This window comes from Dendrobium catenatum, unplaced genomic scaffold (genome assembly GCF_001605985.2).
Source record: "Dendrobium catenatum unplaced genomic scaffold, ASM160598v2 fragScaff_scaffold_637, whole genome shotgun sequence".
Classification (NCBI taxonomy): Eukaryota; Viridiplantae; Streptophyta; class Magnoliopsida; order Asparagales; family Orchidaceae; genus Dendrobium; species Dendrobium catenatum.
The window spans coordinates 378,616-406,476 of record NW_021319099.1 but is presented as its reverse complement, the minus strand read 5'-3'; positions in this window follow the sequence as shown (position 1 = coordinate 406,476).

Sequence of the window (27,861 nt, the reverse complement as noted above, 5' to 3'; positions counted from 1 at the left end):
ACTATCATCCTAGAAGATAAGAATAAATTTCCTTCTGATTATCCCAAATCATCCTAGCTGATTGAGCTAAATTTATACTAATCATATAGCACGATCACTAGATCATCCTAGACAATAATGTTAGTTTGTTGTAATTAAGAGCTATTCCAAAGCTCTTCTATTTAAGACCTCTTATTCTACCTAAGAGATCATCTTTTGCTAATATCTTGACCTGAGAGAGCCTAGAGCATAGGGAGAGAAAGAGAGAGCGAGAGAGGATCTGAAATTACTAGATGGACAAGAGGGGGGGTGAATTGTGAAAACTTTATTGCAATAATTAAAACCTAAGTAGGAGTTCTAATTTTTGGTGTTTTTAAATTTTTAACATGAAAATTTAAAACAACTTCTAAGGCAACGGGCAACAATAAAATATTTTTCTTTCATAATTTTTCCAAGCAAATATTATGAAATAAAAATGCATGCACAAATAAAAACAATAAGAAAAAAGCACACCGAGATTTTTATAGTGGTTCGGTCAAACCATGACCTACGTCCACTCCCTGGAGTCCTCCGCTCCAGGAATTTCATTACCAATAATAGCTCTCCTTTTGCCCCCCTCGGAAAGGCGGAGAAGTCCTTACAATACTCCCTTTCACCAACCCGGCGTGGCGGAGTGCCAAGCACTGTTTTCACCCTCCTGGTGATGGCAGAGAACCTTCTCGTTTTTCTCCCTCCTGGAGAAGGCAGAGTACCATCGAGTTCAACGGACGTAGATGAGTCTCCCCCATAGAAAGCCTCCCACAAGTTCTTCCCGGGCCATAGGAGGAGCAAGTTGCAGCAAGATCGTAGCTATCGTGTGATCTCCCTCACACCTCTTCTCCCTCACCAAGCTCACCTTCTCCTTCCTCTCTCAACCCCTCAAACTTCTCAAGAGCTCTCTCAAGGATTTTCTCTCTACTCACATTTTCCTCTTCTATCTCTCTCTTCCAAAATATGACAAGTTTTACACATAAAAATGGGCTCCAAAATCCCTGAGATTTCAAAAGTAGCTGTTACAATCATACAATACGATTATTATTCGTACAGGACAATATGTACAAACTAGCTTCATCCTGGTACGAAGGTATACGAATAGTTTAAAAACAAATCAAACCATACGATAATATATCGTACGGTATGATTCACAACACACTACTCGTACAGGACAATAACAGGGATCATCAAATGTCGTCTCTGTTCATCATATGGTACGATCTACAGGATCATTCAAGGCATCGTCCAGGATGAATTTTGGGACGATCAAATATCGTCTCTATTCACTGTATGGTACGATAATAATCATACAGTACGATGAGACAAAAAATATAGGATCATTCAGGACGATCTCCGGGATGATCACAATTCATATATTTTCATCGTATTGTATGAAGTGGTTCGTATAGTACGATTTTCAATTTGCAATTAAGCCTTGATTTCTTGCACTAATCACCAGTTAAATTAAGTATGTATTTAAAAAAGATTGTACCGTATGAACATCGTCGTATAGTATGAACGGCGTAAAATATCATACTTGACTTATCATGATGGCTAGGGTTTTGGATTTGAAATAGATTGTACCATATGATAGTATTCATACAGTACGATGTGTTCACAGAACACGTGTTATAATAATAGATCATAAAGTACAAAATAAATTTATACAGTACGATTACCATGGAATGAAAAACTATATTTGTTACTTTTAAAAACCCTCTTCCATTGTGTGTGTGCATGATTGCTCAGACTTACCTGCAGTTTGTGGCCAGACTCAAGAAAATAAAAAATAGAATAAATAACAAAATACATTGTCCGACTCATACTCCTAATCCAACTAGTCTTGAGTCTTCCCGTTGTCCTGTGCGGCTTGTGATCTTCCTGAAATGTTAGTACTCACGGACAATAGCAAACATTAAATGATATTCAATAAAAAGTAGTTTAGGCAACATTATTTGGCATCATCAAAATCTCAACCTCGGGATCATGGGTCGCAACAATCTCCCTCTTTTTAATGATGTCAAATAATTTTTGTTATTAACAAGTTTGAAGGGCATTTTATTTTTTTCATTTTTTTTTTGACATAAGAACAAGAAAAACACTAAAGAGAAAATGAACAAGAAAAACACTAAAGAGAAAATGAACAAGAAAAGCACTAAAGAGATAATGCAATACGAAAGGAAATGCATTATATTTAGCACAAACAAACTACAACATAAAGAAAACAACAACAAACTTTTCCCTTTTTTGACAGCACAAAAAAGAGGAGCAAACACTAAAGAAAGAAAAGTACAACACAAACACTTCAATGGGAAGGATCCTGATCACTTGGTGGTGGAGGTGGGTGTGAGATGATCAGGAGAAGCCTTAGAAGAAATTTTTTTATGCTGTTATGTCTATGACACCTAATCTAGTCCTCAAGGTGCTAAATATGTCGAATGCTAGAGGTTTTGTGAATATGTCAGCCAATTGATCTCCTGTAGCAATGTGATGCAATTCTATATCTCCCTTAGCAACGTGATCTCTAATGAAATGATGTCTAATGTCTATGTGTTTTGTTCGAGAGTGCTGAATTGGGTTCTTAGAGATGCAAATTGCGCTTGTGTTGTCACACATAATTGAAATGGTTCCTACAGGTAGAAAAAGGTCAAGAATTTGTTGTTTTAACCATAATACTTGTGCAACACAACTTCCTACTGCAATATATTCTGCCTCGGCTGTGGAAAGTGCTACTGAGTTTTGCTTCCTACTGGACCAAGAAACTAAAGATTGTCCGATGAATTAACAAGTATCAGAGGTGCTTTTTATTTCTATCCTACCTCCTGCAAAATCAGAATCTGAGTACCCTAAGATTTCAAAGGAAGTGCTATGCCTAAGATACCAAATTTCTAAGTTTGTTGTGCCTAGTAGATATCTAAGAATTCTCTTGACAGCAGTTAAGTGAGACTCTTTAGGATCGACTTGAGAACGAGCACAGAGGCACACACTAAATATTATGTCCGGTCTACATGCAGTTAGGTAAAAAAGGGATCCAATTATTCCTCTATACTTTTTCTGATCTACTGACTTTCCACTAGAGTCTTTGTCTAATTGAATTGTTGAGCTCATTGGGGTGTCATGGGTTTTGCATTCTCCATTCTGTATTTTTTCAAAATGTTTTTAATGTACTTTGCTTGGCTAAGAAATGTTCCGTTCTCCATTTGTTTTACACTAAAGCCAAGAAAGTAATTTAGTTCTCCCATCATGCTCATTTTAAACTCATTACTCATTGTTTTTAAAAATTTATCACACAAGTTTTTATCCGAAGATCCAAACAAGATGTCATCCACGTAAATTTGAACAATGAGAATTTCTTCTTTAATTTTTTGTAGAAAGACTGTAGTGTCTACACTACCTTTTACAAATCCTCTATCCAGTAAAAATGAGCTAAGTCTTTCATAACAGGCTCTAGCTGCTTGCTTTAATCCATAAAGTGCCTTTTTTAGTTTGAATATGTGATTCGGAAATTGTGAACTTTCAAATCCGGGGGTTGCTCATTATAGAAATCTTCCTTATTTACCCCATTCAGAAATGCACTCTTCACATCCATTTGATATAATTTAAAGTTCTTGAAGCAAGCAAAAGCTAAGAGCACTCTTATGGATTCTACTCTAGCAACAGGGGCAAAGGTTTCTTGAAAGTCTATTCCCTCAATTTGGTTGTACCCTTTAGCTACTAATCTGGCTTTATTCCTTATTATTGTTCATGAATCATTTACCTTATTCTTGAAGACCCATTTTGTTCCAACAACACTTAGTTCTTTAGGTCTCTTAACCAACTCCCAAACATCATTCCTGGTGAATTGGTTCAGCTCTTCTTGCATTGCTAGAATCATGAACTCATCTCCTAAGGCTTGATCTATACTTGTGGGTTATATCATAGAGATGAATGCTGAATGGCTAACCTCCTTCCTAAGTCAATGCCTAGTTCTTACACCTTCTAAAGGGTCTCCTAAAATCATATCTTTTGGATGACTAGAAGAATATCTCCATTCTCTAGGCAGATCTTCCTGAGGTTCTACCCTTTCTTCTAAGGTCATAGTCTCTACTCCTTGAATTGCCTCTATTTCATCATCTTCAATTTTATATTCAGAGGGCCTATCTGATTCATCAAATACTATATTGGTGGACTCTTCTACTACTAGGGTTCTCTTATTAAAGATTTTATAGGCCTTACTTATTGATAAATAACCTAAGAAGACACCCTCATCAGACTTGGGATCAAATTTTCCTAGGGGATGTTTACCATTATTCAAGATGAAGTACTTGCACCCAAAGACATGTAAGTTTGAAAGGTTTGGTGTCCTACCCTTAAGGAGTTCATAAGGAGTCTTGTTCAGCTTAGATTTAATGTTCACCCTATTTAAAATATAGCACGCTATGTTGACTGCTTCTGTCCAAAAGTATCTAGGAAGGGTGTACACTGCTAACATTGCCCTAGAAGCTTCTATCAAGGTTCTATTCTTCATTTATGCTATTCCATTTTGCTGAGGTGTTCTAGGGGCTAAGAAATTGTGTTCTATTCCTAGATCTTGACAGAATGATTTAAATCTATCATTTTGAAATTCACCACCATGATCGTTATGAATTGTTGAGATTTTACAACCTAATTTTTGTTGAATCCATGCGGAGAAAAAACCTTAAATTCCTCAAAAGACTCATTTTTATGTGCTAAGAATCTTACCCAATTGAATCTATTGAAGTCATCTACAATCCCAAATCCATAATTTTTCCCACCTAGGCTGGCTGTACTAACAGGTCCAAATAAGTCCATGTGTAGGATTTTTAGTGGTCTAGCGGTGATCACTTCTCTAATTGAATGAAAAGATGACTTGACTTATTTTCCTAGTTGGCAAGCCTCACATAAATGATCCTTTGTGAAATCTAACTTAGGTATGTCTCTAACTAAGTTTTTCTGAGTTATGTTTCAAAGAGTTTTCATACTAGCATGGCATAGTCTCCTATGCCATAGCCATGAGTCATCTACTAATATTTTCAAACAAAATGAATTTGAACTATCAATGCAATCAAGGTCTAACATGTAGACTTTTTTCATTCATTTTTCTTCTAAAACTAATTTATCATTTAAACTAATCAGGCATTTATCAGACAGAAATTTAATATCAAAACCTTTATCACACAATTGACTAATGCTAAGTAAGTTATGCTTCAAGCCATCAACTAATAAAACATTTTTAATTAAAAAATTCTTAGCATTACAAACAATACCTGAGCCTATCACTTTTCTGGTAGTGTTGTCTCCCAATGTTACTTTTCCTCCAGTTTTGGTCTCCAGTAGGATGAACTTCTTCATATCTCCAGTCTTGTGTCGCGAGCATCCACTATCCAGGTACCACATGATCTAGCTAGATCTTTTGTGAGAGCATCCCTATAATTTCATTCAAAGTTTAGATTTGGGAACCCAAGTGGTTTGGGTTCCTCCTCATGCTTGCATGAAAGAGATGTATGCATGTTATGCTATGATAAAAGCAGTTTAGATCTCTATATTAAGTGTGTCCTACGGTGAATTATGCATGTGCGGGTTATGTGACTTAGCATGCCACAAGAGAAGCACCTAACACCAGGAGATGGGTTTACTAATCTATTTGGGTGGTGGTGCCTCTTCCTAAAGTTATGTGATGCATACTATGTTGGGGGTTGACTAGGTTGGGCTGATGTGAGTGACACAATTTCTTTTTCTAATTCTTTGATTCTTTCATAAAAAGTATTATTTTGATTAGTCAATCCATGAACATCTATTTTTAACAAATGCTCAATGTGATCTACTTCTAATGTAAGTTTGTCTAATCTATGAAAAGCCTCTTCTAGTTCAACATGAGTGGTTTTCAAGGTTTTATGCATTTCAGTTAGTTCAATATGCTTCTTATTTAATGCATCATACTGATCAAGAAGTAGAATATGATCACGATCTAAATCAGAATTTTCCTTGAACAACTTAGCATGCTCGGTTTTTAAGGAACTAAATTCAATATTAAGCTTGGCATGCATCTTTTTCAACTTCCTATATGAGTCTTGGATATTCTCAGAAATAAGTAATAATTCTTCATATGAAAGCTGACATACCTCATCTTGATCTAGATGATCAAGGTTATCATTAGCCATAAGACACAAGTTTGTTACCTCCTCCTCTGCTTCTTCTTCTGACGATTCTGAGGTAGAGTCGGCCCAAAAAGCTTTTTGTGTCTTCATCTTTCCATTCTTGTATTTGGCTTTGTCATGACCTTTCTCCTTAGCTGGTTGGCTCTTTAGATTGGGGCAATCGGCTCGAAGGTGACCTGGCTTCCTGCATTCAAAACAGATTGTATCAGATGAAGCTTTATTAGACTTCGAGCTTTTACCTTTATTCTAGCTGTTTTAATGATGCTTCTGTTTTCTCTTCAGGATGTTCTTGAACTGTCTGGTCATCAGTGCTATTTCATCCTCTTCCTCCCCTACACAGCTTTCACTTTCTGAGATGCTTGCTTTTAATGCTACCGTTCACTCCTTTTTCTTTTCACCTGCATCACTTTATCTCTGACTCACTCCTTGCTCCTATGCAATGAGTGCCCAAGGAGATTATCAATAGAGTAAACATTAAAGTCTTTGGATTCAGTGATAGCAGTTATCTTTGCATCATAGGAACTAGGTAAGCATCTAAGAATTTTATTAACTTTCTCAGAATTTGAAATCTCTCTACCTAATGCATGCAAGGATGTAACGATTTGGGTGAACCTAGTGTACATGTCAGATATTATTTCGCTAGGTTTTATACGAAAGAGTTCATAATCATGTAATAAAATGTTAAGCCTAGACTATTTTACTTCACTTGTTCCTTCGTAGGTGATGCACAGTCTATCCCAAATCTCCTTAACAATGGCACAGGTAGAAACACTCATATAAATCTCAGACTTTAATGCACAGAAAAAGCAATTTAAACACTTAACATTCAGTTGGGCTAAATCCCTATCCTTATTTCTCCATTCATTAAAATGTACAGGATTTTTCAATCCATTGACAGTTTTAAAAGGTGCAGCATATCCATCATTCACTAACATCCACATACGGTAATCAATAGACTATAAAAAAGTAGACATTCTAATTTTCCAGAAATCGAATGGAATGTTATAAAAAAGTGGTGGACGGGTTATTGAATAACCCTCCGCGGTGTTACGATTTCCAAAATGCGACATGATCATTTTTTCAAGGTTTCTAAAACACTATTTTTGAAAACAGGCTCTGATCCCAGTTGAAATTACTGGATGGACAAGAGGGGGGGTGAATTGTGAAAACTTTATTGCAATAATTAAAACCTAAGCAGGAGTTCTAATTTTTGGTGTTTTTAAAATTTTAACATCAAAATTTAAAACAACTTCTAAAGAAACGGGCAACAAAAAAATCTTTTTCTTTCACAATTTTTTTAAGCAAATATTATGAAATAAAAATGCATGCAAAAATAAAAATAATAAGGAAAAACCACACCGAGATTTTTATAGTGGTTCGATCAAACTATGACCTACATCCACGCCCCGGAGTTCTCCACTCTGGGAATTTCACTACCAATAATAGCTCTCCTTTTTCCCCCCTCTGCAAGGCAGAGAAGCCCTTACAATACTCCCTTTCACCAACCCAGCGTGGCGGAGTGCCTAGCGCTGTTTTCACCCTCCTGGTGACGGCAGAGAACCTTCTCATTTTTCTCCCTCCTGGAGAAGGCAGAGTACCTTCGAGGTCAACGGACGTAGACGAGTCTCCCCCTTAGAAAGCCTCCCATAAGTTCTTTCTGGGCCATAGGAGGAGCAAGTTGCAGCAAGATTGGAGCAATCGTGTGATCTCCCTCACACCTCTTCTCCCTCACCAAGCTCACCTTCTCCTTCCTCTCTCAACCCCTCAAACTTCTCAAGAGCTCTCTCTAGAATTTTCTCTCTACTCATGTTTTCCTCTTCTGTCTTTCTCTTCCAAAATATGATAAGTTTTACACATAAAAATAGGCTCCAAAATCCCTGATATTTTAAAAGTAGCCGTTACAATCATACAGTATGATTATTGGTCGTATAATATAATATGTACAAACTAGCTTCATCCTGATACAAAGGTGTATGAATAGTTAAAAAACTAATCATACAGTATGATAATATATCGTACGGTATAATTCACAACACACTACTCATATAGGATGATAGCCAGGACGATTAAATGTCGTATTGCTTCACCGTATGGTACAATCTACATCGTACCATATGAATAGTGAAAATCAAGGCATCGTCCAGGATGAATTTCGGGACGATCAAATATCATCTCTATTCACCGTATGGTACAATAGTAAACGTACAGTATGATGAGACAAAAAATACAGGATCGTTTAGGACGATCCCTGTGATGATCATAATTCGTCTCTATTCATCGTATTGTACGAAGTGGTTCGTACAGTACGATTTTCAATTTGTAATTAAGCCTTGATTTCTTGCACTAATCACGGGTTAAATTAAGTATGTATTTAAAAAAGATCGTACCGTATGAATGACGTCGTACAGTATAAACAGCAAAAAATATCATACTTGACTTATCTTGATGGCTAGGGTTTTGGATTTGAATCAGATCATATTGTACGATAGTATTCATACAGTACAATGTGTTCACAGAACACATGTTATAATAGTAGATCATACAGTACAAAAAAATTTGTACAATATGATTACCAGGGAATGAAAAACTATATTTCTTACTTTTAAAAACCCTCTCCCCCTGTGTGTGTGCATGCTTGCTTAGAGTTACATGCAGTTTGTGGCTAGACTCAAGAAAATAAAAAATATAATAAATAATAAAATACATTGTCTGACTCATACTACTAATCCAACTAGTCTTGAGTCTTCCCATTGTCCTGAGTGGCTTGTGATCTTCCTGAAGTAATAATACTCACGAATAATAGCAAACATTAAATGATATTCAATAAAAAGTAATTTAGGCAACATTATTTGGCATCATCAAAATCTCATCCTCGGGGTCAAGGGTCGCAACAGGATCTTGTGAGGGGGAGTTTGTGAGAAGTTTCACAAAGGTTGCTCTAATCAATGATCCAAGTCATCTTCTCCAATCATCGTCCCTAGTCCTTAGAGGTTTGAGAGAGATACACTTCAGCTATCGATCAAGGTTCTCTACCTTCTTTAGGAGGAAGTAAAAGGAGTCGAGTTCTTTGCCTCATCGGCGTTTATGGAAAGGAGGTTTGTAAAGGCTTCTCTGCCTTGCTGTGGAAACAAAATGAGAGTCACTGAGTTTAGTGCAATACTCTGAGGGCGCCTTTGAGGAGTGGATGTAGGTCGAGTTAACTGAACCACTATAAATTTTTGTGTTCTTTATTATTATTTTTTCTTTATTTAATTTCCGCACTTTAAATTTCTTTTTGGTGAATTTTGGCTTGGTTTAAGTTTGTTTTTTTGATTGAAAGATTTTTTAAAATACCAATTCACCCCCCTCTTGGTTAGCCTTAGGCTAGTTCGTAGGGGCTTAACATCCCTAACAAAATTTTAAGTGGTATCAAAGCGGGATTCATAAAATTAAGTTTTTTAAAACTTTTGAATTTCGATCCATGGCTAACTCCGGTAATTATAATACTGTGGAAGGGTATTCTATTACCTGACCACCTTTGTTTGATAATATTCGTTTTGATTTTTAGAAAACTTGCATGCCTATGTTATTCTAATCGATTGACTATCCCATGTGGATGATTGTTAAAGATGATTACAAACCTCCGACTAATAAAATTAATGGCATTACTATTCCACTTCCTTTCACTGAATGGACCCTTGATGATAGGGATTTATCACAACTTAATGCAAAATGTTTTAACTATTTTTTTGTGCTTTAAAATTAGAAGATTATATGCGTGTTTCAACTTGTGCTACAGGTAAAGAAATTTGGGATAAATTGTGTATCACTTATGAAGGACAGCAAAATAATTAAGGATGAATATTTTATTGCATGACTATGAACTTTTTTGTATGAAATCTAATGAATTAATTTCTGACATGTATTTACTCAAATTATCACCTCATTGCATGCTTTAGGAAGAGAACTCACAAATTATTAAAAGGTTAATAAAATTTTGAGATGTTTGCCTTCTTCCTTTAATGCTAAAATTACTGCAATTTCAGAATCTAAAGATTTGAATACCTATTCGATTGATAACTTACTTGGATCACTCATTGCTTACGAGCAAGGGGTGAATCAAAAAAACCTTGATGTAGGTGAGAAAAAGAAAGAGAAAACTATGGCGCTAAAGGCCAACGACACAGATACTGACTCTTCCTAGTCTGAAAGCGATGATGTTTCCTTAATCAAAGGCAATTCAAAAGCTTTATAAGGAAGAAGCATAAGAACCATCAAAATTGAAATAAAGTTAAGGGTAGGAATTATTTTCAAGAATTCTAATGATATGATCTATTTTGAATGCAGTAAGTTGGGAAACATTAAAGCTGGTTGTCCTACACTTAAAGATCACAAACGCAAGGAGAAGGGTGAGAAGAAACCCAAGTTCAAAAAGGATAAGAAGAGGTTCCAAAAAGCATTCTAGGCAGATTCTATATCAAACTCCTCTGAGATTGAAGCTAAAGAGGAGACAATGAACTTGTGCTTGATGGCTGACAATCATCTTGGTCAAAGTAACCAAAAAGAGGTATGTAAACTAACTTAAGAGCAACTACTTGAAGTTTCTAAACAAATTCATGCATCATATAAGAAACTTAAGAAATCACATGCTAGTTTAAAATTTGAGTTTTTAAATTTGTAAAAAAAGCATAAAATTTTACTTAAAGATCCCTCTACAACTACTTGAATTATCTCATGCACATGATTCCATTAAGTCATCTCTTGCTGAGTTAAAAAAAGAGTTTAAAAATCTCAAAGTTTTTGAAAATAACAAACCAAAATTACATGCATCACAAAACTTTGAAAGGAAGCATCATCATTCGAGTAGATTAATAAACCCTTTTCCTAGGGTTAGATGTTTTTTATGTGGTATGTTAGGAAACATCTTACACACTTGCACTGTTTACCATAGTACATATTAGTTGTGGAGACCCAAATTGCATGATTCATAGCATAATATATATGCATTGCATTCTTTTTTCCATAAGAAGGGGCCTAAACATGTTTAGGTTCCTAAATATGATATTTGATGATTTTGTAGGATTGCTCTCACAAAAGGCCTTATGAAAGCATGTGGTACCTAGACAGTGAATGCTCACGATACATGACTAGAGATGCTAACTAATTCATTTTGCTAGAGGCCAGGGTTGGGGGCAAGGTTACTCTTAGAGACAATACCACCAGGAATGTGGTGGATGTAGGTATAATCAAAAACTCGAAGAACCTTTTGATTGAAAATATTTTGCTTGTAGATGGACTGAACACAACTTGTTATGCATCAGTTTGCTTTGCGATAAGGGCTTTATTATAAAATCTTGGAAAATATTTGCATTGTAAGCTTAAATAATAATACTATTTTGTAGGGAAAGCAGATCAATATTATTTACATGCTTGACTTAAATAATATTAAATATGTTGCTTCATTTTACTTAAAAACTACTACTGATGATTCATGATTATGGCACAGGAGATTATGTCATGACAGTATGAAAATTCTTAGGAGAGTGACCGAGTAAGACCTAGTTAGAGGTATCCCCAAGCTTAAATTCTGCAAAGACCACCTTTGTGATGCCTGCCAACTAGGGAAGCAAGTCCAATCCTCTTTTCACTTCATTAAGGTTATTAGCACCACTAGACTTTTAGAAGTTATTCACATGGATTTATTTGGACCCATTAGCACTGCCAGCTTAGGGGGAAAGTCTATGATTTTATGATTATCGATGACTACTCGAGGTTTACTTGGATTAGATTTATATCACATAAGAATTAGTCTTTTAGTGAGTTTAGATCATTCTTTACTTGGATTCAAAAAAAGCTAGGTTGTGAGATTTTGACCATTCATAATGAACATGGGGGAGAGTTTGAAAATGAGGAATTTAAAGACTTCTATAAGGATAAGAGGATTAGTCACAACTTATCAGCTCTTAGGACCCCTCAGCAGAATGTGATAGCTAAAAAGAAGAACCAGACCTTAGTTAAAACTTTTAGATCCATGCTTACTGAGTATTCACTCACAAAGTACTTTTGAGTTGAAGCAGTAAACACAGCTTATTATAGGTTGAATAGGATGAATGTTAGAGCCAAACTTGATAAGACACCCTATGAGATCCTTAAGGGTATGATACCCAACCTTTCTCACCTCCATGTCTTTGGCTGTAAAGTTTTTATTCTTAATAATGGGAAGTCACACTTAGGAAAATTTTACCCAAAATATGATGAAGGAGTGTTCTTAGGATATTCAACTGTGGGGAAATCCTTTATGGTGTTTAGTAAGAGGACATTGGTGGTAGAGGAAACTACTAATGTAGTGTTTAATGAATTAGATCCTAAGAAGTCTAGAGTTGAGAATGAAGATGAATTTGAAGAGATTACCATTGGAGTTGAATATTTAGAAAAGAGGGTAGATCCCTAAAACACTAAATTAGTAGGTGAGATTATCCAAGGAGCACAAAATGTAAATATGGAGGAAAGGGTTAAACCTACACACACACTGCCTAGAGATTGGAGATTTTCTTCAAGTCATCCTAAAGAACTTATCATAGGATACTCTTCTAAATGTGTTAGGAATAGTCATGGACTTAGGAAGAAAGTGAACCACTCTACCTTTTTCTCAATGACTGAACCCACCAACATCAATCAAGCCCTTTCTGATGAGTTTTGGATCTTATCCATGCAAGAGGAATTAAACCAATTTATTATGAATGTTGTTTGCGAGCTTATTAAAAGACTAATGGGACAAAGTGTAGTAAGAACCAAATGGGTCTTTAAGAATAAAATGAATGATTCTGGTGTAGTAGTTAGGAATAAGACAAGATTGGTGGATAAGGTGTACAACCAAATAGAAGGGATTAATTTTTAGTAGATCTATGCCCCTGTAGCTAAATTGGAAGCCATTAGAGTGCTACTTTCCTTTGCCTGTTATATGGGATTTAAGCTTTTTAAAATGGACGTTAAGAGTACCTTTTTAAATGGGGTAACAAAAGAGGATGCGTTTGTAGAGCAACCCCAGGTTTTGAGAGTTCCCAATTTCTAAATCATATTTTCAAATAAAAAAAGGCCTTATATGGATTAAAGTAGGAAATCAGAGCTTAATATGAGAGGCTTAGCACTTCTTACTAGAAAGGGAGTTTGTTAAGGGGAGCATAGACGCCACCCTTTTTCTAAGGAAAGTAGGAGATGAATTACTCATTGTTCAGATTTATGTTGATGATATACTTTTTGGATCTTTTGAAAAATGTCTATGTGATGATTTTTCTAAGATAATGAGTAGGAAATTTGGGATGAGTATGATGGGAGAGTTGTCCTTCCTTTTAGGGTTTAGCATAGACAACTAGATTATGAAACATTTTTAAATCAATTAAAGTATATAAAGGACATTGTGAAGAAATATGAAATAAACTAAGCTAATTAATTCTCCCATGACCTCCACTATTTAGTTGTACAAGGACCCAGATGGAAAATCAGTTGATCAAAAGAAGTATAGATGGATGATTGGATCTTTACTTTACATGATGGCTAGCCGACTCGATATAATATTTAGTATTTATCTCTATGCTATATTTCAAGCTGATTCTAAAGAATCTTACCTGATTGTAGTTAAGAGAATTTTTAGATATCTCTTAGGGACTCGAAACTTGGGAATATGGTATCCTAGGCACAACACTTTTTTTGAGATTATTGGATATTCTAATTCTAATTTTATAGGGTGTAAGGTGGATAGAAAGAGCACTTTTATGACTTGCCAATTCATAGGACGTTCTTTAGTCTCCTGGTCTAGTAGAAAGCAAAACAATATTGTAATTTCCAATACAGAAGCTGAGTATGTTGCTTTAGGGAGTTGTGTGGCCCTAGTCCTTTGGTTGAAGCAGCAAGTTCTTGATTTAGGATTACCTGTATGTACAATTTCAATCCTTTGTAAAAACACTAGTGCCATATGTATTTCTAAGAATCCTATCCAATATTTGAGGACCAGGCACATAGATATAAGGCATCACTTTATTAGAGATCATGTGACTAAAGTAGACATTCAGTTACATAAATGCATGAACTTGATTGGGTGTGATTAACATAAATGCATGAACTTGATTCTTACTGATTTATGATCTTTTATCTATTGTTTGTTGTTTTCTTTTTGTAGTTTTTTTCCTTGCTTATTTTTATCGTACTTTCATCTATTTCACTTCTGTTGATTTAATTTTCTTCATTGTTTTATTTTCCATTTAATCACTACTCAATTGATATCTTATGCTTTATTTTTTATTTTTAAAAATTTGTAGTCATTGTTTGACATCTCTAAATCAATTAAAGGGGTAACGCCGTTGATTATTTCCTTCTCTCTAACTTCTTTTAGTGGTGTAATTTTTTTTCCTAAATAATAATCTATCTCAAATTAATAACTGGAATTTTTAATTGAGATCTTTTCAATCTTACTACAGTAATCTATCTTATATATATATATAATATTCAAAGTCTTTATTTTACCTTCAGGCTTTTCATATTCTTAGCATTGTATTTATCATATGATTTTCTATTCTATTTTATGATTCATATTTCCTTATATTAGAGAGTGAGTTTTTCTTCTCTAATATCAAGAAGATATAATCACAACTGAGAATATTTAAGAATTTTGAAAAAGGGATATAGTTTTAGAAAAAAAATACACAAAGTGTATCAAAAATCAAAAGATGCGCAAAGAGCATCAATCAAATTGACAAGAGACATAAAATGAGCCCACCAAAACCAAGCTTCTTCTATTTCAAAATTTTTAAATCTTAGAAGAATTCATGTGTCACTTGATATTTTTTAAAGGCTTAATTTTGGAATTCATGTTCGTAACTAATTACATTGATATATTTTTCTATTAAATATTTTTCTAAAGCTAAGTGTTGAACGGATCTCTTTTTCTTATCTAATTGATTTTTCGAATTTAGATCCTTATTTCCAAAAGATGGTTTCCCTTGGGAGAAGTCCGAGTTAAGGCTAATTGGATCGGTTGTTTGACCATTTTTTTGGATTTCGATGATGTTAACTCAATAATTCTTACAAAATTTTAATTTAATCACATGAACAATTTATCATATTCAATCCTTGATTAAAAAAATCCTTTATTTATTTTATTCTTTTTTATGATTTTGGCTTTTTGGTATTTTATTATTATCCTTTTTATGTTGATTTTCATGTTTTTGGACATTCTCTGATTATCTCCATCCATCCTCCAATTTAAAATTCATCCCAAATGATGTTCATATCGTCCTGAATGATCTATTTAATTCACTCTTGAAATTCCATCTAATTACTATTTTAACTCTTCTTTTTCTTATCATCTTGGACAATTTATTATTGTCCTGGACGTTCTAATCGTCTTCTGTTTTGATTATTTGGGATCATCCTCGACGATCCTCCTCATCCTGGACTATCTTCACAATTTTTGCTTAATTAGTGGCGATCATCCTGAAAAATACACATATTTTTCCTGGACGTTTAACATTGCAAAATTTAGCACACAACTTTAATTTGGCTAGTACATTCAATTATTGCTCATCATCCTGGATGATCCAATTAATAATCCCGGATGATCTGCTTTTTCAACGGTCATCCGGAATGACTCCTTGGGACGATCTCCTATGTCTTATCATCCCGGATGATATCTCATTGTTCGTGACAATATTACCATCTTTTTGACCAATCACCGCGATCATAATTATTGCACCAGATCATCCTGGATAATTCTGTGATTGTTCTGGATGATAGGTTAAATTCTTTTTAAATCAAGGCTCTCAAATAGATTTTCTCACACAATACTTCTTAAACGCTCTTGTGCTCTTACTATCTCTCTATTTTCCTAATTATAGCCAGCAAAAAGAGTCTCGCATGCCTTTTGGAAGTTCATCAAGGGCAAATATGGACCCTCATTTCATTTAGGTGGCTGATCATGTTGCCTATCTGAGGTACAAGACAGCTAGGATCACTGTATCCCAAACTAACAACCTCCACATCCTTTCATGTCCTGTTCTTAATTTATTTACTCACACTACTCTCACTTTTCTCCTTACTATCTCCATTCCATTCAATTTAGAGCTACTTTTTGAATTTTTTGCCAGCCTTTACATTAATTCGTCTTTTATTGCCCTCCAATCCTATGTGAATAGACGACCTGTCAAAATTATTTATCAGGACTATCAAGATCTCCTACAACTGTCTATCACAGAAGATAAACTCTACACCCTGTATTAAGATCCTAACTATGACTGGGCTCTGTCCAATCACTTCTTAAGGAACACCAATACTACCTTTTATGTTTGATAATTTAGCAACTTACTCAAAGATGCTAGGATAATCCAACATGTCCTTCTCACCTCTATTCTTCCAAAAGCTGGTGATCATGTTTATATCACTGCACTCCTAGCATTCACCACTTTCTACATTTTGGCCCATCGTGAATTTAATGCATTTGATTTGATTTTTTGATACATTGAGCATCTGACTAGTATTCAGGATCAAGGACATAGGAGGATGCCTAATCTTTCCCTAGGATATATCATTTCCTATGTTTTATAATCCAAATATAACCTTTAATATCCTGCCCCTCCAAATTTCCAGCATGCCATATACTCAAAAAACTCCTTCCACATACTTCACAATGCTCGTCTCCACCCGGGGCACGAGGAAGCTAACGGAGCTGAGGAGGAGATAGCTCCTGCACCTATTTTTGCACCTGCTCCACTCCGCCAACACTCTCAGCTGGATCAGTTAGTGGAGCCATTCGACCAGTGGGAGACATGGTTCAAGACTTACATTGCTATGTAAGTGCAGCAACATGCTGAGAATGTTGCTCGCTTTGATGCTTTTGTGGCTCACAAGCAGCACCAGCACAACTAGGATATTACATAGTTTGAAGAGTAAATTTCCACTCTTTCCAGTACTTTCAACAGCCACCACCACCACCACCTCCTCCTTTGGACGATCAGGGGCCGTTCTTCTTTTAGTTTATTTTTATGGTGTTATTTCCTTTTTTCTTGTTGTAGTTTGATTTTGTTTGGTAGTCTTTGCTTTGTTTCTTTTTTAGTTTTCCTCCTCCTTTTTATGATGTCAAAAGAGGGAGTAGTTGTACTATTTATTCTGTTGTGTTTTATACTGGATAGTTGAATGTTTGTTTCTTCACACTATTTCCATTAAACTGCTTTGAACTGCTTTAATTATTTTTGTGTTTGCCATCATAAAAATGTGGGAGATTGTTGCAAATTTGATTTCATGGAATATAATTTTGATTATAGCAAACACTTTTGTTTCTTTAGGACTATCTTGCCTACTAAATTTTTAGGTCTACAAGATCAAAATTATAATTTAAACTAGCTCAAGAATTGGTAGACTAGGCCTGAGTCAGTTTGTAATCTTTTTCTTTTCTTGAGTCAATTATAAATAGAGTGGTTCTTGATGCTAAGTAACCTTGCACACACATACTTGGGATAAATTTTTTGACTATTTTTAGAGTTTACTATTTTTTGTTACAACATCCAGGAAGATCCATAAATCCTCCTAGATGATTAGTTAAAAATAGAAACTCTAATTAGGACATCCTAGTTAAGATAGCTATCATTAAGCGCATCATCCTGAATGATATTCATATCGGCCGGGATGATTGGCTCAAATAAGAAAGAATTAGCCACTAGATCTATTTAGGTAGGTTTTATTTTTATACATCGTCCTAGACAATGCAGCAAAATTATGCCTAAATTAATTTGGAAATGAAGGAAAATAATTAAGGTTGATTGAATGATCATATCGTCTTGGATGATCGCAGGATCGTCCGAGATGATCAGTTAAACAGAACCTTAATTCTTCTTATACGATGTTTAATTGGGTTGGTTCATTCAGGGTGATTCTCTAGACGATATTCGACTAATTGAATTAATCGTATAGGATGATTTACTATCATCTTGGATGATAGGGACAAATCTTCTTCTGATTGTCCCAAATCATACTGGTTGATTGAGCTAAATTTGTACTGATCATACAGGATGATCTCTAGATTGTCCTAGTCGATAATGCCGATTTGTTATAATTAAGAGCTATTCCGAAGCTCTTCTATTTAATACCTCTTATTCTACTCAAGAAATCATCATTTGCTGCTATCTTAACCTGAGAGAGCATAGAGGAGAGGGAGAGAAAAGGAGAGAGAGAGGATCTTATGAGGGGGAGTTTTTGAGGGGTTTCACAAAGGTTGATCCAAGCAAGGATCGAAGTCATCTTCTCCAATCATTGTCCCTATTCCTTACAGGTTTGAGAGAGATCTACTTCAGTAATTGATCAAGTTTCTCTACCTGCTTCAAGAAGAAGCAAAAGGAGTCGGGTTCTCTATCTCATTGGTGTTGGTGGAAAGCAGGTTCGTAAAGGCTTCTTTGCCTTATTGTGGGAGCAAAAGGAGAGCCACTGAGTTTAGTGCAATATATGGAGGGTGCCTCCGGGTAGTGGACATAGGTTGGGTTGATCAAACCACTATAAATTTATGTGTTCTTTATTACTATTTTTTTCGTGTTTAATTTCCGCACTTTAAATTTTTTTGTGGGGAATTTTAGTTTTGTTTGAGTTTGTATTTTTGATTGAAAGATTTTTTTTTTAAATACTAAATCATCCCCCTTCTCTTGGTTATCCTTGGGCTAGTTCATAAGGGCTTAACATCCCTAATGAACTTTTATGAAGGATTTCTAGTGGCCTAGATGTATTCACATACTTGATTGAATGAAATAATTATTTTATCTATTTTCCTAGTTAGCACGAATCACATAGATGGTCCTTAGTGAAGTCTAACTTAGGTACGCCTTAAACTATGTTTTTTTTGGGTGATATTTTTAAGTTTAGCATGGCATAGTCTCCTATGCCATAGCCATGAGTCATCCATTATTATTTTTAAACATAATGAATTTGAATTTTTAATGCAATCAAGATCAAACATGTAAACATTGTTTATTCATTTTCCTTCTAGTTTAAGTTTAGCATTTAAACTAATCAAACATTTGTCAAAAAGAAAATTTATGTCAAAACCTTTGTCACATAATTGACTAAAGCTTAATAAATTATGCTTTAAACCATCAACTAGTAAAACATTTTTAATTAATTTTTTTTTTTTTTTTACATTTCAAATAATACCTAAGCCCACCACTTTTATGGTGGTATTGTCTCCTAACATCACTTTGCCTCTAGTCCTGGTTCCCAATGTAATGAGCTTCTTTATGTCTCTAGTCATATGTCACGAGCAGCCATAGTCGAGGTACCACATGCTCTTACTAGGTCTTTTGTGAGAGCACCCCTGCAAAGTCATTCAAGGGTTAGATTTAGGAACCCAAGTGAGTATGGGTTCCTATTTATACTTGCAAGAATGAGATGTACGCATGTTATACTGTGATGAATGCAATTTAGGTCTCCACACTAGGTGTGTCATATGATGAATGTAATTTAGGACCTGGCATGCCACAAGAGAAGCACCTAAAATTGGGAAATGGGTTCACTGGCCTATGTGGGTAGTGACGCCTCTTCCTAAAGTTATGTGATGCATGCAATGCCAGATTTTTGCTTGGTTGGGTTAATGTGGATGATGTCTTATCTTTTTAAATGCCTTGATTTTTGTTTTCAAAGCATTATTTTCATATTCATACATTGTAACTTTCACTTTTAGACGATATTCATTGATATATATTTCCCAAGCAAGTTCCTCTAATTTTTTAATCTCCATTTCTAATTCAATATGTAATGTTTTTAATAATTCATGTGCATCAGATAATTCAATATGCTTCTTATTTAATGTATCGAACTCATTAAGCTGGGACATATGATCTCTATCTAAATTGGAATTTTCTTTAACTAAGTTAGCTTGCTTAGTCTGTAACATACTAAATTCAATATTAAGATTAGTATGCATTTTCTTTAACTTTCTATATGAGTCATGGATTTTCTCAAAAATGATCTGTAAATCTTTATATGAAAGTTGACATACCTCATCTTGATCCAATTGATCGAGATTATCGTTAGCCATTAAGAACAAATTCATTACCTCCTCCTCTGCTTCTTCTTATGAAGATTCTGAGGTAGAGTCAGCCCAAAATGCCTTTTGTGACTTCATCTTCCTTTTCTTATATTTCTCCTTCTCTACACCTTGTTTCCTTATATGGTTGGATCTTAATGTTGGGACAATTAGCTCAGAGGTGACCTTATTTCTTGCATCTAAAGCAAGTCATGTTAGATAAAAATTTAGTAGTTCTTGAGCTTTTACCTTTATTCCAGATGCTTTAATGATGCCTTTATTTTCTTTTCAGAAAATTCTTAAACTGTCGGGTCATCAAGACTATATCATCATCTTCCTCTACTGCAGAACTTTTGTTTTTTGTGTTGTTCACTTTCAAAGCCACTGTCCACTCCTTCCTCTTTTCTCCTGTATCATTTTTCATTTGACTCACTTTTTGCTCATAAGCAATGAGTAAGCCAAGTAAATTGTCAATTGAATAAATATTTAAATTTTTTTTATTCAATAATTGCAGTAATTTTAGTATTATAGGAACTCAGTAAGCATCTTAAAATCTTATTAACTTTTTTATAATTAGAAATTTCTCTACCTAGAGCATGCAAGGATGTCACTATCTTGGTGAACTTAGTGTACAAGTTAGATATAATTTGACTATGTTTCATATAGAAAATGTTTAACCTAGACTATTTAACCTCACTAGTTCCTTCGTACGTTATAATTTGACTATGTTTCTTTAAATTCACGCCATTCCAACCATTATTTTCACCTTAAAGCTTCTTCTTATCTATTTTTTACTTACTGATTTCTTGCTATGGCTGATGAGAAGCGAGTCCGACAGGCTTTTGGAAGTTCCTCGAGGGCCACTCTAAACCCTCAATTCAGGGAAGTGGTGGATCAAGCAGCTTACTGTCGCTACAAAGAATGTGGCATCAACCTTTCCAGAACCATCAATCTTGTCCACCTTTCATATCCGGTAATGGATCTCTTTGCTCACACTTCTCTCTGTTTCATTCTTACCCTCGCGGTCCCTTTTTCCTCAGAACATCTGTTAGAATTTTATGCAAATCTTCATATAAATTCTACTTTCACAGCGCTGACCTCCTATGTGAATCGACACGCGGTCGAGATCACATATCAAAAATGTGCTGAACTTTTGCAGCTATCTACCACCAGGGATAAGCTGCATATAATCGTCTCAGATCCTAATTTTGACTGGTCCACGGCAATCTTGATTTTGACTGGTCCACGACAAACCATTTTCTTCGCCAGACCAACACACCCTTTCATGTTGGAGAGACTAGCTCTTTAGTCAAAGATGCTAGGATAATTCAGCATGTCCTTCACACCTCCATTATTCCAAAAGCTGGGGACCAAATCTACATCACCCCATTACTTTCTCTTACCACCTTTTACATCATGGCCCATAGAGATTTTAATGCTACTGATCTAATCTTTCGATATATTGATCATTTAACTACAATTCGTGATCCGGGTCATAAGAGGAAACCAAATCTTGCTTTGGGACACATCATCTCATATGTTCTTAAAACTTAATATAATCTTCAATATCTTGCTCACCCCAACCATCTGCCTCCCTGCTACTCAAACAGTTCATTCAATGTCCTTCATAGTACTCGTCTCCACCCAGGAGATGGGCAACCTCAGGGGGCCGAGGAGGAGGAGACTCCCGCTCCTGTTCCTGATCCTATTCCTCTTCGTCAGCCCTCATAGTTTGACCAGTTAGTGGAAAGATATGATCATTGGGAGACCTGTTTCGATGCTTACGTTGCTGCACAGGAGCAGCAACATTCTGAGGACATTGCCCGCTACGAGCAGCACCGCACAGAGGACTTAGCCCGTTTTGATAGCTACAATACTCACTAGCAGCAGCAGCATGACTAGGACATAGCCTGGTTCAATGCTCAATTTACTACGCTAGCTAGCTACTTTCAACAGGTTCCACCACCACCACCTCCATCTGATGATCAGGATTCCTCATTCTTTTTAGTTTTAGTTTCTATTTTATGTGGATTGCTTTCTTTTTATGTATTATGTTTTTAGTTGCTTTATTTTTTGTTTTTAGTTTCCTCCTCCTTTTTGATATGTCAAAAGGGGAAGTAGTATGTTTGTACTTGCTCTTGGAGTTCTCTTATAGTTTGTTTGTACTTATTCAGTTCAAAAAATTAAAAGCTTGTTTAATTTTGCATTACTGTTTTAGAATTGATTATCGATATTTTTGTCATCATCAAAAAGAAGGAGATTGTTACAAACATGTTTTTGGATTATAATTTTAATGATAGCAAACAAATCTTGTTTCACTACGACTGCCTTTTTTCTACTGACTTTTCAGGACTCAAAGATCGGACGGAAATCAGAATCAGCTCAAGACTGGGTAGATTAGGATTGAGTGAGTCTATAATTTTCTTCTTTTCTTTCTTGGGTTAATTGTAATTATTTGAAGTGACTGATGTTAAGTAACCCTACACACACACTTGAGAGATCTAGAACTTGTGTTTTAGTCACATCGTCTCGGACGATATTTATATTATCCTGGACGATCGAGTTCAAAATAGAAGATCTAATCAGGATTTCTTAGTTAAGGCAGTCGTAATTAACTGATCGACCTAGACGATATCGATATCGACCAGGATGATATACACAATACAGAAGGAATTTTCCGCCATGATCAGTTTAGGTAATCTGTATTTTTGGAAATCGGCCAGGACGATCATGAGATCGGCCTGGACGATATCACACAATTATGCCTAAATTGATCCAGGAATCAAGAAAGTAATTATAGATTATTAATACGATCACATCATCCTGGACGATCTCAGGATTGGCCAGGACGATCTATTAAAAAACCCTTAGTTGCTTCTGGACAATGAATTTCGGCCAGATCAAATTCAGGGTGATGCTCTGGACGATTTTCCTCTAATTTGAACTAATCGACCGGGAGGATCAAGCAAATTTTCAATCGTCTAGTTTGCATTTAGGGTGATGCTCTAGCTGATCTTATGAGATTTATACTGATCGACTAGGATAATTTACATATCGTCCTAGACGATAAAGTCGGCAACTTGCAATTAATGAGCTTCTTTGAAGCTCTTCTATTTAAGGGCTCTTGTTCAATATTTTTGAACATCCTTGGCTGTTGTCTTGACCTGAGAAAACCTAAAGGAGAGAGAGAGAGAGAGAGAGGGAGAGAGAGAGAGGGGATCTTGGAGGGGGAGCTTGTGAGGGGATTCATAAGAGTTGCTCCAAGCATCGTTCCACTTCTTCTTCCGTAGAGTCTCTTGTCCTTGAAAGGATTGTGAGAGGTAAGTTTCAGCAAGTAATCGTGGTTCTCTGCCTGCTTCAGGAGGAAGAAAAAAGAGTTGGGTTCTCTGCCTTTCCGGGTGTGGCAAAAAGGAGGTATTTTTGTGAGGGCTTCTCCTCCTAGCTATGGGGGCTAAAGGAGAGTCACGTTGGTAGTGCAATACTTGGAGGGCGCCTCTGGGGAGTGGACGTAGGTCGAGTTGATCGAACCACTATAAACCCTTGTGTTCATGTTTTTTACTGCTTCAACATTTATTTTCTTCGGCACTTATTTTTTTGGTGATTTGGTTTGTGATAATCATTCTTTTTGCTTAAAGAAATTTTTAAATACGAATTCACCCCCGCCCCCTCTTGGTTAGCCTCGGGCCCATTCTATAGGGCTTAACATCCCTAACGAACTTTCACCTACAATTAAGTTTTTTTAGAAAGCTTGGAATATCATTAGTTCTGATCTCCATTCTACTATTTTAGATTTTTTTACTAGTCATACTATTCCTAAATTCTTTACTTACACTTTTATTGTGCTTATTCCTAAAAGTAATGCTGTTACTAACTGGAATGATTTTAGGCTGAACAATTATTGTGTTTTACTTTGTAAGTTAATTTCCAAAATTCTTATGAATCACTCAACTCCTCTCCTTCCTAAAATTATCTCCCTCTCTCACATGGGTTTTCTTAAGGGGCGGGCGATTTCTCATAATATACTTTTGGCCTAGGAATTTTATCAGGATATTGATGTTAGGATGAGAGGTGGCGATATCATTTTGAAACTTGATATTTCTAAGGCATATGATATTATAGATTGGAACTTTCTTTACAATATATTGTATTTTTTTGTTTTAATTAGGTTTTTATTAACCTCATTAAGAATTGTATTGAAAGTCCCTACTTTTCTATTATTGTGAATGGCAAAAGTTTTGGTTTTTTTTTAATTCCTCTCGTGGCTCAAGATAAGGTGATCCTATTTATCTTGCCCTTTTTATTTTTGCTATTGAGTATCTTTCTAGAGGCTTAGCTCATCTTTTTTAGAATCATCCTAGCCACTATTTTAGAATGTTGAGTGATTTTCCTATGTTTTGTTGATGACTTTATAGTTTTTACTAATGCTTCTTTAAATAAGATTAATAGAATTTTGGGCTTCTTTCATCAGTTTGAGAAAGTTAGTGGTTTGTTTCTTAGGGGCTGTTTGGTTGCCTGAATTAGCAGTGTAAAGTAAAACAAATACCTGTATTTACTAAATTTGGCTGTTTGGTTAATTTTGAGCGGAACAAACGAAACGCGTCCGATGCATTAGGCGTGTAATCTTGAGGCTGTTTTGCGGGAATTAGAAACCCGCTCGATACGAGCGTGTTATGAATTAGCTCGACGATGGCGTCGTTGGTGTTCGGCTTCATTGCTTCGTAGGTGGTGTAAGATTGCACGAGAGGGTGGTGTAATATTGCACGAGAGGGTTCTTCGGCTCCTTCGTTATTCTCAGACTTCGCGCGATGATAACGTTCCCTTTGTCCGATCTGAAGTTGCGCCATTTTCATCGGAGGTAAGGAGGGGAGCTCGCGTTAGCATCGTCGTTGCTGTTCGGCTGCATTGCTTTGCACGAGGTGCGAGATTTCACGAGAGTCTTCTAGGGCTCCTTCATTCTTGTTCGACTTTGCTCCTTCGAACACGTTACCCCTGTCCGATCGGAAGTTCCGTCATTTCCATCGGAGGTAAGGACGGGAGCTCCAGTTTGCTTCCTCGTTTCTGTTCGGCTTCTTTGCTTCGCACGAGCTGTAAGATTGCACAAGCGGCTTCTAGGGCTCCTTCCTTCTTGTTCAGTTTTGCTCCTTCGACCACGTTCACGTTGCCTGTCTGTTCGGAAGTTGCGTCATTTTCCATCGGAAGTAAGAACAGGAGCTTGCAATTTTTGAAGGTAAATTTATCCCTTTAACTTTCTCTTCTTCTCTGTTGATTTCTCTAGTTCATGAAAATCAAGGTTTTTTGAACTTTGATTGCTGAAGCTTTACTGTTTGACTTCCTTACAATTTTCTCCCTTTTTTACCTGATAAATATATTTGGAGATTTTTTGCTAGTCTCATGGCTTCACAAAATGGGATAAGTGCTTCTTCTTGTTGTTTTATTACCATTGATTCAGGTTTCACAAAATTAGGTGAATGGGCTAGAATGAGTAACTTTTCATGTTTGTATATGTATCTTATTTAAAACTCAATATGCCTTCTGAAAATTTGCCTCGGATCCTACTCATTGAAACTCTCCTTGAGGACCCAAAAGAAAAGAAAAGGACTCGGATAGGCCGGGAAGCGAATTTTCATAGCCCACAATAAAGTAGGATGGACATTAAATTATGTTCTTCTACGAGAAGAGGAGTTTGAGCAACCTTTATAATTTTACTTTATTAGGAGCCACTGAATTTAAATCTTTTAACTACATAAGAATTTTTTTTTTTTTTTGATGAACAAGAGCATCAGTTGGCAGGATGTCAATCGCTGCCTTACCTCCATGCAAAAGTATTATAAAAAGAAAGATAAAAAGATATTTATGGTGATTCAATTGCAAGTTCATAAGTTGGTTTTCATGTGCGGTACAGAGCACAAACATCACCTTTACTGAAAATGAAATGCCACAAAGAGGCAGATACTTCTACTCTAGTTTTAAATGCAAACCAGATCGTTGAACAGTGATTATGAAAGTATATTAGAGGTTTCAATTCAATAAGAAAAAATATGGAACGAACAAAATTACACACAGAGAATAACTGGCTTAATAAATAAACATTTCTTTTACACCATGCTTCAGAGAAGAAAAATCATGGGGCATATTTACAAGGGGAACCTTAAATCTGAAAAAAAAAAAGAATTGAACAAGCAAGCTCATAGTAACATGTATTCAACATGAAGATCTAAATCTTCTAACAAATACAGGTCCTGGTTCCTTCATGTGCTCTAATTTTCATTTTCCCTGACACAAAATGGTGGAAGAGAAGAGAGAATGCGCAGCTGCAAACATTTCAGAAAAAATTAGTACTTAGATGTCAGAGAAATTGAAAAAATGATGTTAAGAAAAGAATCTTCTCTAGAATTGCAATGAGGACATCTTCTTTCTGTCAAGATCGTTGCTTCTTTGGTAATAACAGCTTATTCAACTTTTCATGTTTGTATATGTATAATAATAATTTTAGAGTTATCTGTTATCAGTCATATTTTGTATAATATCGTCCTTTACAGGTAGATGATAAGTTAAATTTTGTAGTTATACAGATGGTTAAGCCAGTGGAAGATGACGCTGAACTCCGTGAAATTGAAACAAATAATGAAGTGATTAAAGTGCTTTGTTTTGCAATTAGTACATTATGTGTACTATTGCTAGAGATTCAAGAAGAAAAAAAAAATATGATCCTCAACGGAATATACAACGTGACACATATCTTTCTAGGTTGTATAATGGATGTGATTCGGACTGTGTTGACATGGTACGCATGAGGCGAGCGCCTTTTTTCAAATTATGTGATTTAATGCGTACACGAGGATTGTTGTTAGACACAATAAATGTTCGGATCGAGGAACAAGTTGCAATGCTATTACATACACTCGGGCATAGTATTCGTAATCGAGTAATCCGATTTAACTTTCATCGCTCCGGTGAAACTGTTAGTAGGTACTTCAATGCTGCATTACATGCTGTTGGGGAGTTACGCAATGAATTTATCAAGCCTCCATCACCTGAAACTCCATATAAGATTAAATCAAGTAATAGGTTCATGCCCTTTTTCAAGGTATAATCTGTTTTTATTCAATTAAATTTTCTATATGTTTTACGTAATCCTAATTTTATTATTTGTCAAATTTAGGATTGTATTGGCGCGATAGATGGAACTCATATTAAAGCTAGGGTTCCAAAAGAGAACGAAGCCGCGTTTAGAGGAAGGAAACCATACCCAACACAAAATGTTTTAGCAGCAGTAGATTTTGATTTAAAAATCACATACGTGCTTGCTGGTTGGGAAGGTTCTGCTCATGACGCAGCAGTACTTAAAAATGCATTAGAAAGATCAGATGGATTACATGTCCCAGCAGGTAAATATTATCTAGCTGATGGTGGCTATTCCACACGAAATGGTTTTATTTCACCATATCGTGCCACAAGATATCACTTGAAGGAGTTCAGTTCTATTCAACCTACAAATTCAAAGGAGCTTTTCAATCTACGGCATTCCTCCTTACGCACTACTGTTGAGCGTGCATTTGGTTCCTTGAAAAACCGTTTCACAATTATAAAATGTGAACCCTACTTTCCTCTACAAACTCAAGTTGAAATTGTGATTGTCTGTTGCATACTGCATAA